This window comes from Chlamydotis macqueenii, chromosome 5, assembly GCF_036417535.1.
Source record: "Chlamydotis macqueenii isolate bChlMac1 chromosome 5, bChlMac1.mat, whole genome shotgun sequence".
In the NCBI taxonomy this organism is placed as follows: Eukaryota; Metazoa; Chordata; class Aves; order Otidiformes; family Otididae; genus Chlamydotis; species Chlamydotis macqueenii.
Window position 1 is genome coordinate 55,811,053 of NC_141560.1, and position 18,563 is coordinate 55,829,615.

The 18,563-nt window shown below is 43.0% G+C and overlaps 1 protein-coding gene across 5 annotated transcripts in view; it reads left to right on the forward strand.

Annotated features, from left to right (window-relative positions):
• The first annotated feature begins 333 nt into the window (after positions 1 to 333).
• SOX6 (SRY-box transcription factor 6) overlaps positions 334 to 18,563 on the forward strand; it is a 386,403-nt gene continuing 368,173 nt past the window's right edge. For 2 of the 5 annotated variants that reach the window (XM_086748348.1, XM_086748349.1), the window contains exon 1: positions 1,795 to 2,086. The gene's annotated coding sequence lies outside the window, so the exon portion shown is untranslated. Of the gene's footprint in view, positions 838 to 1,794; positions 2,087 to 18,563 lie in introns of those variants that run through there. The other 3 variants (XM_086748346.1, XM_086748344.1, XM_086748345.1) reach the window with 2 other exon arrangements.

The following is an 18,563-nucleotide window of genomic DNA, read 5'->3' on the forward strand; positions in this document are numbered from 1 at the left end:
CCCCGGCCCCGCGAACCGGCTCTCCCGGGCCCCCCCGCCCTCCTCCTTTTCCGGCCCCCGCCTGCCCTCCCTCCCCGCCCTCGCACCCCCTCCCCGGTAACTTTCTAGTACCTTTCCTCACCACTCCGGGCAATCAGTGGCCATTAGGGGAGAGAGGTTTAGGGTTTCATTTGTCTAATGGCAATGTGAGTGGTGATAGCTTCTCGGGGATGCGGCTGGCAGCCCGGGGCGATTTCACTTTCTGTTTTGTGCTCACTTTCTCTGCAGTTGTTGCTCTCCCTGCTCGCTCTCTCTGTCTCTCTCTCTCTCTCTCTCGCTCTCTGTGTTGTCTCATCTTGCCTGTGCTGTCTGGGCGGGGGAGCCCTGCCTCCTTTTGCCTTCCTCAGATCAATGCCCTGGCCACTCACTTTCTGATGTTGCACGACGGGAAATGCTTTGAATACTTACGACATGGCCGCTCACATTGATTGCCAAGATTGACAGCAGTAACCATCGCCTTCACTTGTTTCAGGAGGAAAAAAAAAAATAATAATGAACCTGATTGTAACCAAATCTCCAGGCAACCCATCCGCAAACTTCTAACGATCGGGATCCTGCACATCCATGGCCCGGAGAAACACCAGCAGACTCTAGTTAATTTATTTTATTTTACTTTATTTTATTTTTACCGAATTACCACCCATTTGTTCCTCTTTCTCCCTCCCCTTTCACCTCCTTCCCTCTTTTTTTTTTCTTTTCTTTTTTTTTTTTTTAATGAAAATTACCGAAGCGCGTTGCAAAAAAAAAAAAAAAAAGGAGACTCTCCCAGTGCTTTGTGCCACACTGGATCCCGAGGAGGTAACCAGGAAAAAAAAAGCGCCCTATTGTGTTGTATACCTGTTGTTTGCTGTGGTGTGTAGTGCTGCGTGGCTTGGTGGTGGTGGTGGCGGTTTAATGGGTTTTCGCTGGATTTATGTCGCTTTGCAGGAGGGAATCCGGTTCCCCCTGCGCTGTCTTTAATGGGTTGTTAGTCGCAATTGAGTGAAGCAGCAGCGTCCGGAGGTAGATCTGTTGTTTAGCTTTTAGCATTGCTGAATTCACCCTTTCCCCCTGCCTCCCCCTGCACGATTATTTGCTTTTATACCACGAGGGTGTTGTTGGGTTGGTTGTTTTTTTTTTTTTTCCACCTTCTTTAGGAAAAAAGTAGTTATAGTCTCGTCCTCGTGCGAGTTTCCGGGGCTGTTTGGATCCCGAGGATTCCCAGACGTTAAGGGACCTCAGTATCTTGAAATCACAACACTTTTTCATCCTTCCCAAGTAGCGTTTATTTTAAAATGTAGTGGCAGATCAGCGTTGTATTTTAAGATCACCCACGGCAGGCGAACACATGGTGCTGGGAAGATATTGCGCGTAAGGAGCTAACACGAGAGGGAGAAAGAGAGAGAGAGGAAAAACAAAATCCGAAATAAATCTTTGAGAGCAGAGCGCTGCTGTCATTACTCCAAAGTGCTCGCGTGGGTTTCCCTTCACGGATAACCCCAAAAGACACGGGATGGAGAAAGGCGAAGGGAGTTTAGCCGTGCTTTTAAATTCTCCGTTAAGTTTGAGGTGGGTTTACTGCTTTGAAGTTGGCCACAAACGAGTGCTCTCCCCGGCGCCCGCACCGACACAAAGCTGGGCGGTGGCAATGCTGGGCTCGGCCACGCCGGGGCACTGTCCCGAGGGTTTCCAGCTCTGCGGCGGCGCCTTATCTCCCCGAGCAGAGGCTTTGGATAAAGTTATACCGAAAACTTTAAAATTGATATCGCACCCTAATTTGTGGTACACAAGGAGGGGGGAAGAAAGCAGTCCATCATCAGAGGAGCTCTATTTACACCCGGGAAAGGGGAGATGTGTGCCGCTTTGTGGCAACGTTCGACTTGGGATTTCTGCTGCCTTAGCTCTTTGCCGGAGGTCATGCAAATCGACCTTAAAAGAATGCATAAGCCATAAATTAAAATAAACCCTTAGCCAGAGGCTGATCCATAAGTAGACAATACCTAACCTGGACAAAACGGCTTCCTTTGCGAGCTGAAAAAAAAAGAATAGTGCCTAAACTAAATGCAAAGTAAGTTTTCAGGAAGTATTTCACTTGCTATTATTCTTATTCTTACTCTTTTAAAATAAAATAGTGGCAGTTGCAGCAAGCTAGCGCAGCTGTTTACAGACGGTGCTGTAGGATACGAGTAAGGCAAGGTGTGTCTGGTGGAGAGCTTGTTCTTTTCCTAGCTTTCACTGCCTTCCAATCTGTTTCGTTTTTTTTTTTTTTTTCTGATTGGGGATAAGAAGCCTCTTTAACCGTATAAGCAATTTAATGTTTTATTTCGGATAATGCTGAAGAGTTTATGAACGAATCTGGGTTGCCTGCAAATGTCACATGCGCGCACACAAGCTGTGTCTGTATATAATAGTCTCGGGGCTTGTTTTTTTTTCCCGCAGTTTTTGACAATTGTTCCATTCATGATCCTGAAAGGAATCATCAGTGGGAGCTAATGAGTGTGCTCTGCGGCTTGCCCTGCTCCGGGGAGGACCGGGCACCGGCGCTGCCGCCGAGCCCGCTCGTGTAATACATGCACGCGTGTACCGGCGGCGGGGTCGCCCTGCGTGAGCGCGGCTGTGGGTAGATACGTGAGAGAGAGAGAACAGATAGGCGTGATGTGAGCAGGTACTTTCACGCGTGCGTTAATAACTGAGGTGCCACAGCGCTGCTCCTCTGCCGAGAGGGCTTCCCAGCTGCCTCTCCGCGCAGCGCAGCGCCGGGCGGTGAACCCGCTCCGCGGCGCGGCCGGGGCTTCAGCAGAGCAGGGCCTTGAGGTCAATCAGAGGCGCTGCTCATAGCGGTTTGATCGCTGTCTTTGCTTTCTGCGGGCCGTTTCGCCCTGCTGTTCGGGGGTGTGTGGTTTGGGTGTTTTTTTTTTTTTAAAAAAAAAAAGGACGGGAAGGAGTGAAAGTGGCAAGATGAAAAGACAATTTAGTGTTGTGTCTGAGTGGCTGGGGGGGGGGGGCGTGGGGGGGGGGGGCTGCAGGGAAAGTCAGTCTGGTGGGAGCCTGGGGACGACAGATAGTTCTGTCCCAGGGGTGTTTCCCAAAAACACAGACGGTGAAACTTTCTGTGATAAAGTAATATATCTTCGTCTGCTGCTTGCAGATAAGGTATATGTTTATTAAGCTAATTTAAATAGCCTTCGGCACACGAGCGGCACTTTGTTCCCACTGCTTTCTTTTACCCTCATTTTAACATTTTTGGCATTTCCACCTTTAATGCTGATCGTGGGGGCAGAAGAACAGTTTTATCCAGCCCCCAAACAGGGTTTGAAGTCCAAAAAATTAACGAATTTCCCTTTCTGTATTCGTGTAATGGAGTAATTTTGAAACCTGTTTTGAGACTTCGACTTGACTTGACTTGTTTTATTGACGTGCTTGTGCCCACTCATTTAATTAAGCCATTATACCATAAAGTAAATAATAAGAATGAATGTGAGATATGTGCATGCAGACTGCCATTACATACAAATATTTCCCTGGAAAAGACGCTTTAAAAAAACTTTTTTTTTTTTTTCAGCACACCATGGCTCTTTGGCAAGATCTTATTGCAGGTTTTTGTTCTGAGGCAGGATATTTTGCGTGTTTCTGTGCTCACAACATTATATGCACACTACACTCGGAATATAAACAGCAAGCGTACCTAGCAGCTCATTCTAGTAAAACTAAGAAATAATCTATTTATAGTGAGCACATTTAAAAGAAAATAATGAGGTCATCTGGAGTGTGCTGCAGTTTGAAGTAGCTTGACACCTGGCAGAAACTACATACGCGTTTTCTTCAGACTCCCCACTGTCCATAACTTTTCCCTATAATACATTCTTGTGTTAAGTGAGAAAGGCTGTTTGTAAAACAATCCCCTAGCTGGTTCCAGTGTTGGGTGAAGCTGATCCTGTAATGGCATTTTGTTTTGAACAGTTGCTGTAGTTGAAGTTCCCTCATAAGGTAAGGTGGCACTGGGTCTGAAAGGAGGTCCAAATGCCACATTTATTATTAGACTGCCAATTCAGCACATTGTATCTATTGCTATACAGGGATATACTGCTGTGTCTGGTCCCTCAATAGACTGTATTCAGAATTAGCCAATTCAACTGCTTAAACTTTGGAGTCAAATTTAGCATGGGCAATGAGAGAAGGAAAGAAAGAAAACAATAATGCTTTCTTTTTTTTTTTTTCCTCAGCTGGCTATTAAAAGCCAAAGAATATACGGAAACCAAAGCAGGGGCTGCGCTAGGAGTCAATGCACCGAGCGCAGCCTGCTCAGCCGCGCCTGCAAAACCATTTTGGATCGCGCTTCTCCGGGGGGAGGGGAAGGGGAGCCCCGGGCACCGCTCCGAGCGCGGCTCTCCGGGCCGCCTCCCTGCGCGGACTCCCGCGGCCGGGGCGGGGGGTTGGGGGGTGGCGCAGGGCCCGGGCCCGGCGGCCCCCCCAGCGGGGCGCAGCCCTGCGCCGGCCGCGCCGCGGGGCCGGGTCCGGGGCGAGCGCGCTGCTGCCGCTGGCGGGGGGAGCGGGGCGGGCGGCGGCCCCCGGGGCTGCCCAGCCGCGGCGGCCCGGGCCCCGGAGCGAGTCCCGCCGCGGGTCCCTCCGCGTGGGCGGGGGGCTGGCCCTCCGCGGCCTCTCCGCACCCCGTGGAGCCGCGCCGGCTCCCGGGAGGGCTCCTGCCCCCGCGGGGAAGGAGCAGCCGCCGCCGGGGACCCGGCGCCTGCTAGGGCCGCGGGCTCCGACTGCTGCCGTCTCCCCGCGTTGTCCCCGGATTTACGGTTCCTGGCTCCTTTTCTCCTGTCGTACTTTTTGTTTCGCTCGCTCTGATTTCTCCGGCCTCCTCCCGTAGAACTTTAATTCATTCAGCAAGGAAGAGTGTAAGAGGCCCTTTGGTCTGCAACCTCGCATCCTCTGCTAAATGCATTGTTCTCTCTCTTTCTTGCAGTTCAGTACCCTGTTTCAGGACTGCTGAGAGACTTAGTTGGGCCGCCTCAAAGCTCAGTTCCCTTTTCTGCTAGATCGTAGGGTGGAAACTAGTGCCATGTGTGTAACACATAGGGTAAAGGGAGCGAGACCGATGGCTGTCTAGTGTCTAGCCCTGCACCTTACTGATTCTCTGCTGAACTTGGGTAACTCCGCTTCATTTTTTTTCCTTCTTGCGTTTACATGCTGGTGAAAGTGAGAAGAGAAACAAAGTGGAGCCCATCAGTTTCTTTCGTAAGGCCATGGGTGCCTGACTTGTAGAAAACAATAACTAGTGTCCAAAGTTAGTTGCCTTCACTTGTCAATTTGATTTTGTTCACGAGTGGGAACTGCCAGTGCTTTTCCCTAGCCAGTGGTTTTTAATATGTGGCCAACAATGTTAGTGGTCACTTCCAGCTGAACTTCTTTTGCTCAACAGGGAAAAAAATTCCTTCGGACAGGTTTTTTTTTTTTTTTTTTTTCATCTTTGATCATATTTTTAGTCGAAAGGATCCATGAATGTCTGCAGTTCTTAGGGGCCTTGGAATATCTTGTGGTAATAAAGGCCAGAGTTTTGCATGATAATAGCAACCGCAAAAATATTTTTTCTCAGTGGACATTAGAAAGTTTCTTTAGTCATGACCTTATGTCTGCTAAACACTGTAATCACCTTGGGAGATATCACTTCAGGAAGCATATCCATTAATCTTTTACGCTTGGTTTGATTTCCCCCTTAAAAGTGTATAGATCACACTTAAAAGGCCTCCGTCAGTTTATTTATTTATTTATTTCACGGAACAAAAATTACTTCGGAAAGAGAAGCCCCGATGCACTTTCCTTTATAGCCCATACAATGGGGGATGTATATTTCTTTTTCCAGAGTGTGACTTTAAAGATCAGCGGGCTGGTTTGGCAGAGGTTGTGTGTAATGACTAACGTTTTAAAAGTTATGTAAATAGGGGTGTTTGTGTATATATAAGCTATGTCAACTGAAGTGATACAACGACATATTTTTAAAACATTTCAGTTCATACAGTAAATCACAGAGACAGAGCTCTGAAACATTTCTGCATGATGTCAGAACCTGTGAGAGAAGTACTGCTTTATGATGTATTCGGTAGTTCACATACAGCTTATTCGTCAAGTAGCATGTTTCAAGTTTTGTGCCTTAGCAGCCGATTTCTAGTCGTCTTTTTCAGTGTCTTTTTGTGTAATTTTTATTTACACCATTTTCTATTTTTTTTTCCTTAGGTAGAACAGCAAGAATGGGAACTTTAGGGGACTTGTTACCAAAGCACAGAAACTGTGCTTTTATTTTATACAGGCTATTCAGAATACTTTAGACACACAATTCTCTCCAAGTATTTATTGATGTGTCATTACAGGTCATGACATCATATTGTGAAAACAACAAAATATGGTAAAATCCTGTCATTAGTAAGGTTGTGCATTGGGCCAGTGTGAAATCTATATGAAATACATGTATATTTATTTAGACGTAGTTCTGCACAGAAGGACGAGATCCGATAGACGTATTTGCTGGAAAGCAGCCGATTTCTACAGTGATAAAACTGGATAGTTGCATGTTCCCAAAGCCTTTTCAGCACAGAAGTAGGTGTTCTTTTAAAACATTATTTTGTGGCAACAACAAATATTTTGTGACATCATTGTAAGAGATTTCCTGCCAATTTTTAGTTTACTGTCTTTCAGAAAGTCTAGAGTTCTTCGGCACTGGTGAAACTGCTACACATACCCATCGTATATTCAAGTATTCAGCGAAGTTTTAAATAATTCTCTTTCAATTAGTACAACAGGAACCTGAAAAATGGATTTTCTCTTAAAGAAACAAGAATCAGTACACAGACATTTCTTTCCTTTTCTTGTATATTTTAAAATACTCATACCAGTTTTATGTTTACTGTTTTGTCTCCTTAAATTAAAAAGAAATAAACCAGTATCCCAAGTTTGAAAATCATTGCTTTGAAATTAGCTTAATCAAATATTTCTTGAGCCTTGTGAATTGGAAAGAGCAATATAAAATGAGATATATTGGTAAAGTAACTTAATCAGAGTAATTCATTTATAGTGGAGAATAAATACTTATCAATTGATGTTTTTTTTTGAAGTCAGGCAAAACATTCCATCAAGTTAATGTGTTTAAGGGTATCACATCAGGCACAGACAGGTACTAGAAGTGATAAAAAACAGATAACCTGCAACAAAATGATTTACAGATGGGTCATTATCTTCTATAGAGAGGTTACCCAGATCATATTCTTTACAAAAAGAGAATGTAATTCTATAGAGCTAGGAGAATTATCTAAATAAGTCTGAATATTTAATGTTTTTTTTTCTGAGTAACTGGTAGAATTTGTTAAAGCAAAATTTTTTAGCCTTCTTACAGGCAGCATATTAATGTAAAATAAAGAAAAGTACTGTGTTTGTATTTTAAGTATTCTTTTTGTTTATTTTACCTGGTTGATAAAGTCAAGCTTGGGAAACGTTTTCCTTCTTCCTGTGTGAACTCCATAGTGCATAGCTTTAAAATATGCACAAAAATGTTACGTAGAAATTAAAAAAAAAAAAAAGCTGGAAAGTTTTATGTTAGTGATTTTTTAGATTCCAGAAGCTATTTCATACAGTGAGTGCCTAAGTTGCATCTTTTCTATCGGTGGTAAGACGGGATGTCATTTAAATATTTTTTCTTTCTTCTTGAGCTAGACGGAAAGGTGTACAGTCAATTGTTTCTCCAGTTGCTGATAGACCGATATAGAGCAATAGGAAACTCTAAAACCTCAAGAGGTGCAGTATTGATTTGATTCCTAACTGCAAATCCTTCATATCATTGCTCCAAATATCTAACTTTACACCAATATTACCCATTCTTTTTATAGTGACACCATGCTTAGTAAAAAACTTCTAAGCACTGAGGTCAGGTGTTGAGATTGGATTCTACTTTATTTTTTATGAATCAGATAAAGATTTCTGTGCATGAGACCGTATGTGAAGATGAGAGAACAAGAACATTTCCATATCAAAGGCAATGTATCTGAGGCTGCATAGTAATTAAAATGCAGTGGTTTGGACTCTGTGCACTAGCACTTACGCAGAGCGTTGTTGGGACCTTGTGCAGCATGCAGGCGGTTGTCTCTTGCATACTTCTAGAAATATACTTATAATTTTGTACAAACATTTATGCCAGTCCACACTTTTCTGTGGATAATTTGTATTTCATCCAAACCATTCAAAGTAGAAGTTATTTTTTGAGCAACCCCCTCATTATGGCTTTTGTGCATCAACTATTTTTATTCTGGTTGTTTGTATTTCCTCTTACCAGAATGATGGCTTGTTTATAGTTGTATTTTTTTGTGTGTTTCTCTGAGACCCCTTCCATATACCACTGAAATTTTACTACTTGCTTGAAATATCTTGTATTAGAAACAAAAATGCTAATATCTTTTTAGATCTATTGAAAATGGTGTGATTTCTTACAAACAACACTTTATGGCAAATTAAATACATGTGCTGAAACATAATATTTTTAATTAAACAGTGTGTATTTACTAATTCCAACTAACTCTTACACAACATAAGGAGAATTAATACATTACTCCAAGGACCTGCTGACATGGGAAAATTGACATATAATACTGCAGGGCACTCCCTATCTGGGTACTCTTTTCTGGAATAAATGTGACTTTAATTCCTGACTAGCTTGCCCTGGTGAGGAGCTGTTCCGGAAGGGCTGCTGCTGAATTGTTTACTTCATAGACTGTATTGGTCAGTGTCCCAGTGCGGAGGAGGCAGTGAGTGCTGCAAATTTCCTCGTTACTCATAGATACTCGTTCTACAGAGGCTCTATCCGTTAATGCTCCAAAGCTATTGAGGTGAAGCTTTTAGGAAGTCTTCATATTTAAACAGATGTTTGTACTGGGAGAGTATTGTATTCTGGCAGTCTTGCAATCTCACTTCACTTTGTCTAGTTTTAGATTACAATTGGTGTATGAATACGTAAGTACTTTGAGTTAGAATATCACACTTTCAGAGATTGTTCTGCATGATTTTTACATCTGTATTATTCTTGTGTATGGGCTTGTTAAACTGAGTTCTTGACCATTTGTGGTTGGTAAAAACCCATGGTATTTTTGCACAAGTAGGGGGGTTAACCTCAATGTCATGGTCTAATTCCAGCTAAGATAGGATGTAGTTGCCCATCTGCATTCTTCTTATAGTTTTAACTGGCTCAGTTAATCCTCGCTTCCTTTCCTCAATGCGGTAGAGTAGCGTGCTAAGGACATTGCAGCATTTTACCTCAGAAGTACCAAATCCAGCTATTGAAGTAATAGGTGGAACTAGATAATGAATTACATTTTGGGAGCTTTCTCGATAAGAAGGGCACCATATGCCTGACTGACTGTTTATTATTAGAATGAACATTTTGAAGGATTTAATATGTATGGTATTTGAATGTTGAGCTATTTCAGAGGAATATTTTTATATAATTTGATATTTGACAGATCCTCATCTGGATAAGCCAGTGTAACTCCATTCACTTAAGTAGAAGGATGCCATTTTACTCTAGCCACAAGTGCGTTCCTTAGGACATGATGCAGTTCCTTCTGGATTCAATGGAAAGACCTTTCTGTGACTGTGCTGGGAAGGGGACTGCATGTGAAGGCCCTGTTTGCATTGGACTCACTTTAGAAAGTAACTTGGTTTCAGCTTATGGCTTTAGGGTGACATTAACAGGAATTCAGCTCATGTAAACTACTTATTAGATCAACTGTAAGTCCATATCTAATCTTCCAGTGGGTCTGGTATACTTCTGGTATAGTACGTGCAGTGTGTGGGGATTCTGACTGCCAACTTCCGGTAACTGTGGAGGCTGTGGCTGTGCATTTTCTTTCTTTTTTTTTTTTTCTTTGTCACACCTGAACTGCTGAGGGCAGATTATCTTCCTGCAGATCCTTGCATATTTTCCTTCTGCTGAGGGATTCATGTAGGCCACTACAGTAAGAATATTCTCTATTCAACCTTTAGTGGCAGTATAGGTAGATGTGCACATGAAAATTTTTTAACGTACATAAGTAGACATGTTTCAATTTTAATAGTATTTTTGTTGTGGTAGTGCCTATGACTGAGATTTTGTATTCATGTCTGGTTTACATGCATATGTTCTTACATTCTGCTATCTGTAGCTATTCTCATTGCTTGCCCGAAAGGTCAAAGATGAATTGTAGGAAAACCCTTTTGTGCTTTCTGATTGCCTTGTGTAGGCTTTAGTTCCCATTATACTACTTGTTCTTTCCACATAGAAATTAAGGTACCTGTAGTATTTATCTTTCAAAGTAACAGTAGAATACTTTTATTTATTTCAAAACAAGTTAGATGTGATAAGCTTTTCATCTTGATTTCATAAGCTAGTAGGCAGTGAACTCATGTTGGGATGATGGCTACACAGGCTGTGAGGAGTAAGTTTACGGAAGTGTATCAAGATGGAAAAATGTGAAACCAATAAAGAAGGGTAACGCCACCTGATGTTCTAGAAGAAGGAGTAAGATAAAATATATTCTCTTTTCTACTGAGCAGTAGTACAACAGACCTTTTGTACTCTTCTTAGTGGTGTTATTTATGTATTTTGATGACTCTTAGAATACTCCAATTTACAAATCTGTCAGCATACCTGCCAGAGAAAAAAGGACCATTCCTATGCTAGAACATCTTCCTAGATTTAAAGTACTGAGTGGTCAATCACTTTGCTGCCTTAAGGTGGAGGAATGTGCTAATATTGTCCATTCTGGCATCTGGCTACTTTGGACTTGGAGAGCAGATGTTATTAGCCTTTCTACTTCAAAGCTATCTTGTTGCCGCAGGTAAACAAATCATTATTCTTCAAGAATGACTTACAGAGGTTGGGGATATGTTAGCTTATGTGTTATCATGCCTTCGGGCTTCTGCACCATATGCATGATGCTCCTGAGGGATGGCAAGTTTCAGGTAGCCCCTACTAGGTGTCACAATCCCTCTAACTTTTCACCCTTTGCTGCCTCTGTATATGAACTCATATAGACAACGGTGGAGCTGGTTCAGGTGTGTCCCTATGCTCACCCACAACACTCAACCTAAACTTCAAGAGATTGTGTCTGCAGAGTATTCAAGCGGTTAAGTGAGCCTTTGTTCCCTGCTTTACAGATATTCCCTCAGCCTTTGGTGAAAGCCAAAAAAGGTTTCCTTCCTTTCCTTGCTTGTGCACACAGCCTTTCCGTGTGATTCCTTTTTTTCCTCAGTCAGTGAAAATTCTCCTTATTATTTTAATTGCCTCTAAACAATAATGAGTCAATCTGTAATGTTCATTTTAAGAATTTAACAAAACCTCTAATTAGCGATGGTAGTGGAGATACACTGGCATGTATTTTAGTGCAGATATGCTGCCATGCATTATATGGGGTGAATGGGTGTGTCCACTAACAGTTGATTTGAAAACAGCCTTGCACAACACTCTGTGATGGAATGGGATCAAATTACAGACCCAAAGTCAGGATGATGGTGTGAAAGAGAAAGGCTTTGAATGCAGTGAGTGTTATATAGAGTCTTTTCAGGGAAAGAGAAAATGTGGGTAGAAGGTAATTGAGGGACCTAAAGAGTAATTACTGAGGATTAGCTGGAGTTTCTAATTGATGAAGTTCTCCCTTGGACAGGTTGAATTAAATTTTTCATGATGTGACTATATTGTATAACATGACCAAAAGAAAAAGGGCAGGAGGACACTGTTTTGCTGAATCGTATGTAAAGGTGATTTCTTACAGAAGTGCAAACTTCAAAGCGTAAGCTGTTGCTGATTCTACTTCTGATGGATTCTACCCTCAACCCACCCCAGTCAAAGTGACACAGAAATACCTAGGGTAACAAATAAACTAGTAAGAGACAAATCCGTCTCCAAATTGTTTTTGATTACTGCATTCGTCTCGTGAAAGACTCAGTAATTCAGCATGGGATGATTAGATAAAGAAAGAGAATGCTCGTTCCCCTCATGCTGCCTAAGTGTGGCTCCCACATGACACTTCCTGTCTTTCATATATTGTCTCTTTAGTACCAATAGCAACTAGATGCAAATCAGCATGGCATCTGCTAGTTTGTTTTCAGCTGACTGGGCTAAACAGCAGATATGGAATTTATTGCCAAGAGGCTGTGACCTCATCACAGACAAGTGGCATTCCCGCAAGCAGGTAAAGAAGCACCCCTATTGAGTGTAGTTGAAGTCCAGATCCTCAGTAGAGTTATTACACATTCAGTTTAAACAACTCTCCCAAACTTTAAAGCTGTCCCTTGATTTTTAAGAATCCATTCACTGTTGTAGCTGGAACAGCAGCTGTTGCTGGTCCCTGCTGATGCCACAATGAGCTGAATTGGGCCTTCTTGGAAATGTGTGGGAGAAAAGAAGGGGAGGAAAAACAAAGGGAGAGGAAGAAGAGGGGAAGGGATATGAAAGAACAAAGATGGGAGGGAAGAGTAAATGTGTTGAACTGAATAGTAACTGTAATGCTCTTATTGCTGTTGAACATGCATAGAGAATATCTGTAGTTAGACAGCATTTGGTAATAGCTTGATACATATAACTTATTTAAATTTCCCCTTATAGATGGTGTAATGCTGTCTTTTTAAGAAGATAACATGCAGAGGTCAAAAAAGTCCCCTTTAGTGCTTACTGTATTCAAGACTGACTCCATATTACTTTTCTGTTCTTCATCAAGTTGTTCACAACAAATACTTTGGGATACGAGTTATCTGTCCTTGTTGTCTGAGAAAAAGTGTGCTTCTGAGTGGATCAGTTTGGTCATTTTTGTATTTTTTAGCAAGTATTGTATGGGTACATAACTATTACTTACATGAACAGCTTAGCATGAATCTTAAACATTTTTGTGTTTTACTGATCCTTCTAATGACTGATTGATAGCAAATATTGTTGAAAGACTTTACAAATTCTGAATGATCGGTATGAATTAATAATCCCAATACACTTGCACACCAATTTGTGGTCTGAATGTTGAATGTGAGACGAAATTGTATTTTATGTCTTTTTGATCTCGTTAGCGATGAAGGTTTGAGACTAGCTAGAAGCAAAGCAGAAATGAAATAGGTGCTTTAGAACCTGAAGTAGTCAGTTTCTGTGGATGGGAAGGGAGGGAGAATACTTCAGTGAGAGGAAATGAGAGGGGAAAAAGGAAGAAAGGGTGAGAAGTGAAGAGACAGAAAAAAAACTAGAATGTGTGAGGGCAGATCAGCATTAGTGGATGTAGCCTTTCAAGGCGTAGTTAATGACTTTGTTCTCCTTCTTCACCTGTACTCTCCCACTTTCCAAGAAACTGAGGATGAGATATTAAAATCAACATTTCTCTCTCTCACAGTCAAATGGAATATTCATTCAGCTTAGACTGGGAGTAATGGCTGAACAACTGTTGATAACTGGGATGTATAACCTCTAGAACTGGGAAAATTGTGCTACGTAAAAGGGAAAATAGTTTTCCTGTATTTTCACCTTTCTGGAAAGTTGTGCAGTTCTTGTACTTTAAGTGAGAGGATTTTTTTTTTTTTATTTCCTGTGACAGACAATTTTTTTAGAAGAACTAGGCCATGGCCTGCAGTCTTCCAGTTGTGCAAGTTAGGCTGGGCTGGGCCCACTGCACCATGTTCAAATAATGGAAATGCAGGCTGGCCTGCTAGTTATGTTGCAGAGGTAACTAATAGGAAGCCAGTCCAAAAACTTGAGAAATGTGGAGCTTTATTACAAGAGGCATTGAGCCACTGAAACTTCCAGGGAAGGATCCATAGGTCCTCGATGTCTTTCCTAAGAGTGTCCAAGGTTAGTAGGATCATAGAATCATAGAATCATAGAATGGTTAGGGTTGGAAGGGACCTTCAAAGGTCATCTAGTCCAACCCCCCTGCAAGGAGCAGGGACATCTTCAACTAGATCAGGTTGCTCAGAGCCTCATCCAGCCTGGCCTTGAACGTTTCCAGGAATGGGGCCTCCACCACCTTTCTGGGCAACCTGTTCCAGTGTTCTATAACTCGCATTGTAAGAAAATTTTTCCTTATTTCTAATCTAAATCTACCCCCCTCTATTTTAAAACCATTACCCCTCATCCTATTGCAACAGGCCCTACTAAACAGCCTTTCCCCATCTTTCTTGTAGGCCCCCTTGAGGTACTGGAAGACCGCTATCAGGTCTCCCCGGAGCCTCCTCTTCTCCAGGCTGAACAGCCCCAACTCTCTCAGCCTGTCCTCATAGGAGAGGTGCTCCAGCCCTTTTATCATCTTCGTGGCCCTCCTCTGGACCTTCTCCAACTGGTCCATGTCCTTCTTATGTTGGGGGCTCCAGAACTGGACACAGGACTCCAGGTGGGGTCTCATGGGAGCAGAGTAGAGGGGGAGAATCACCTCCCTCGACCTGCTGGCCACGCTTCTCTTGATGCAGCCCAGGATGCGGTTGGCCTTCTGGGCCGCAAGGGCGCATTGCCGGCTCATGTTGAGCTTCTCATCCACCAGCACTCCCAAGTCCTTCTCCTCAGGGCTGCTCTCAATCCATTCCCCGCCCAGCCTGTATTTGTGCCTGGGATTGCCATGACCCAGGTGCAGGACCTTGCACTTGGCCTGGTTGAACTTCATGAGGTTGGCACAGGCCCACCTCTCCAGCCTGTCAAGGTCCCTCTGGATGGTATCCCTCCCTTCCAGCGTGTCGACGGCACCACACAACTTGGTATCGTCGGCGAACTTGCTGAGGGTGCGCTCTATCCCACTGTCCATGTCGCCGACAAAGATGTTGAACAGGGCCCAACACGGACCCCTGAGGGACGCCACTCGTGACCGGTCTCCACATGGACATTGAGCCGTTGACCACCACTCTCTGAGTGCGGCCGTCCAGCCAACTCCTTATCCACTGTGTGGTCCGTCCATCAAACCCATGTCTCTCTAGTTTAGAGAGAAGGATGTCATGCGGGACAGTGTCAAAAGCTTTGCACAAGTCCAGGTAGATGATGTCAGTTGCTCGTCCCTTGTCCACCGATGCCGTCACCCCGTCATAGAAGGCCACCAAATTGGTCAGGCACGATCTGCCCTTGGTGAAGCCATGTTGGCTGTCACCAACCACCTCCTTGCTCTCCATGTGCCTTAGCATGGTTTCCAGGAGAATCTGCTCCATGACCTTGCCAGGCACAGAGGTGAGGCTGACCAGCCTGTAGTTACCTGGGTCTTCCTTATTCCCCTTTTTAAAAATGGGGGTTATGTTCCCTCTCTTCCAGTCATCGGGGACCTCACCAGACCGCCACGACTTCTCAAATACGATAGCCAGTGGCTTGGCAACTTCATCCGCCAGTTCCCTAAGGACCCGCAGATGGATCTCATCAGGTCCCATGGACTTGTGCACCTTCAGGTTCCTCAGATGATCCCGAACCTGCTCTTCGAGTACAATGGGCAGTTCTTCATTCTCGCAGTCCCTGCTTGCACCTTCTACAGCTTGGGTGGTGGGACAGGAACTCTTGTCGGTGAAGACTGAGGCAAAAAAGTCATTGAGAACCTCAGCCTTCTCCATGTCCTGGGTAACCAGGACACCAGTTCCCTTCCGGAGGGGGCCTACATTTTCCCTGGACTTTCTTTTGTCTTCTACGTACCTATAAAAGCTCTTCTTGTTACATTTTATATCCCTGGCCAGATTCAGTTCTGCCAGGGCTTTGGCCTTCCTTACCTTATCCCTGGCCACTCGCGCAGCCTCTTTGTAGTCCTCCCAGGCTACCTGTCCCTGCTTCCACCCTCTATAGGCTTCCTTTTTGACTTTTAGTTGGTCCAGGAGCTCCTTGCTCATCCACGCCGGCCTCCTGGCCTTTTTGCCCGACTTGTTTTTCATCGGGATGCACCTCTGCTGAGGTTGGAGGAGGTGCTCCTTGAATATAGACCAACTTTCCTGGGCCCCTCTTCCCTCCAGGGCCGCCTCCCATGGCACTTGGCCCATCAGGTCCCTGAAGAGGCCGAAGTCTGCCTTCCTGAAGTCTAGGGCAGAGAGCTTGCCATGTAGGGCAGAGAGCTTGCCATGTTACTGTGGCTTGATTGGAATTCTTGAGCATGCAAAAAATATGCCACGGTGCATGTCAGCTCTTTTTCTCAGTGAATGCTGTAGACCAGTGTTCCCTGTAGCAGTGTTCTGTCTAGTTAAAGCTGCTAGATCATGGCAGTGGACTGTCCAGTAATTTTAGGGTCGCTCTGTTACTGGTTATGCATGTTAACTATTTAATTTCTATGCCATAATGTGACATATTTGTCTAAATGAGGCACAGGAACCACTACACAAAACAGTCTTTCACGATTTGTTTCGAATCTTGTTTCAGACATGAAGGTGCATGTGGTTCTTTCTATTCCCTTTAAGTTTCTCTGTGCAAATTCTCACTTGATTAATGTGTCAGTGTCTTACTAAGCTTTTTTTTAAAAATTCAGATGCTAATAAAATGCCTTTACTTGTGTTTAAAAATATTTGGTATATCAATGTTTTGCGATGAATAGGGCCCTGAAATTAAAAAAAAAAAAGGCAGCACATAAAACAAACAACCCCTTTTGCACACAGATGAAAGACTGTTTAACATTAGCCGTTACTTGTTTTATGTGAGAAATTAATTTGTTTGCATTTTGCTCTTTGGCTATTTTCCTTGTCTGAAAGCATGCTCAGTGTCACACCAGTTTTCACAGGTCATGCTGGGGCCTCAGTCTCCTCATGGTGGATTTCAGAGCTATGGTAAAGGCAGTCGCTGGGTAAGAGACTCTCATTTGCCAGAAGTCACTGAGAGCCACGGGTTGTCTCTTCTCTGATGTTGAAGCCATAACAAATATGATCAGATGTGTGAAGAGCATTTTGCCTCTTATTACAATTTTTGTATTAAAATAAATAGCAATGATAAATTGGATAGTTGGCATTATTCTCAATAATTCAGGCAATGATGATTCTTACAACTAAACTCAGCAGCACATGCCAAAGGAGCTGATGGGCTTTGGACCTTTTCTGGGCCTAAGGGAATTTTTTTTTTAATCTTTCTTTTTTTTTTTTTTTTTTTTTTTGACACTTAAAAGAAAATGCTGCAATGGGCCACAGGAATGGCTGCTGAGCCCTCATTCTCCTATTTGTAGTTGTTGAAGAAGGGTAATCTAGACTCATAATCTTTGAATGGTTCACATCTTTAGAATGAAGTTCAGAGTTACTGGCTAAGGCAGGTAGAAAACTCATTTCATGGAATCATGGAATGGTTAGGGTTGGAAGGGACCTTCAAAGGTCATCTAGTCCAACCCCCCTGCAAGGAGCAGGGACATCCCTGACTAGATCAGGTTGCTCAGAGCCTCATCCAGCCTGGCCTTGAACGTTTCCAGGGATGGGGCATCCATCACCTCTCTGGGCAACCTGTTCCAGTGTTCTGCCACCCTCATTGTAAAAAATTTTTTCCGAATATCTAATCCAAGTCTACCTCCCTGTATTTTGAATCCATTATCCCTCGTCCTGTTACAACAGGCCCTACTGAAGAGTCTCTCCCTGTCTTTCCTTTTCTATTTGCTTGAGCTCCTTCAGGTTCAGCTGATGACAGTCAGAGTTCGAGTTCAGGAAGACACCAAGTGCTCTGGTCCTAGTTCAACAGACTGTATAAGCGCATACTGAGCTTTAAAGCCCATGAATAATCTCAGTGGGAATGAGACTATGTATGTGCTTAAAATTCAGCATGTAGTTAAGTACTTCGCTGGATTGGAGCCAACGTGCTTAGCACTTTGGAGGACTGAATCCCTATTCACTAGTGGTGGTTTATATATTTTTTGGCTTATGAATTTCCTCACTGACCTAAACCTTTGTTTAATGGTCAGGATTAAAAACTTCTGGGGCTTGTTTTGTCTAGAAGGCTATGGATAATCTCTAGAGGGAATGGCTCATTTTACATAATTCCTGATACTGAATAAATATGTTCTTTATCATCAACTTACGTTTTACATGAAATTGCTAAGATATTTGATCAAGAGAGCAATGTTTAACCCAGATTTTATTTATTCCCTTGTTTAGAGCTATGTTGTTTATCTGCAGAAATTAATAATGACTGTCTACAATACAATTAGTATATCAAATTCTGAAGATAAGTTATATTTGTTTATAATGACTTTTTCTGTTTCCAAGTTCTCTCTGCTTTCTACCGGCTTTTTTTTCTCATTCCGAAAGTGTTATTCAGGCAATAATTAGCAGTGGGCTTTATCTGAATGGAGATCTCTAGACAGTTTTGTCAGATATTTGGTCTTCACTCAAAATGTCTTGGACACGTAAGGTAATTGTTTTCTTCCTCCTCTCACATGTTCTGCTACAAAACGTAATCTTGGCACTACCTCAGTGGTGTTAGAATTACAGAAGCCAGAGAATCTTTTTCTGTTACTATATGATTATTCACAATTATATTTTAAATTTTTTACCTACATATTTGTCTATTATTCTCTCTAAGTTCATGACCAAGCATCATAAAAGATCAACAGAACAAACTGGATTAAAAAGAA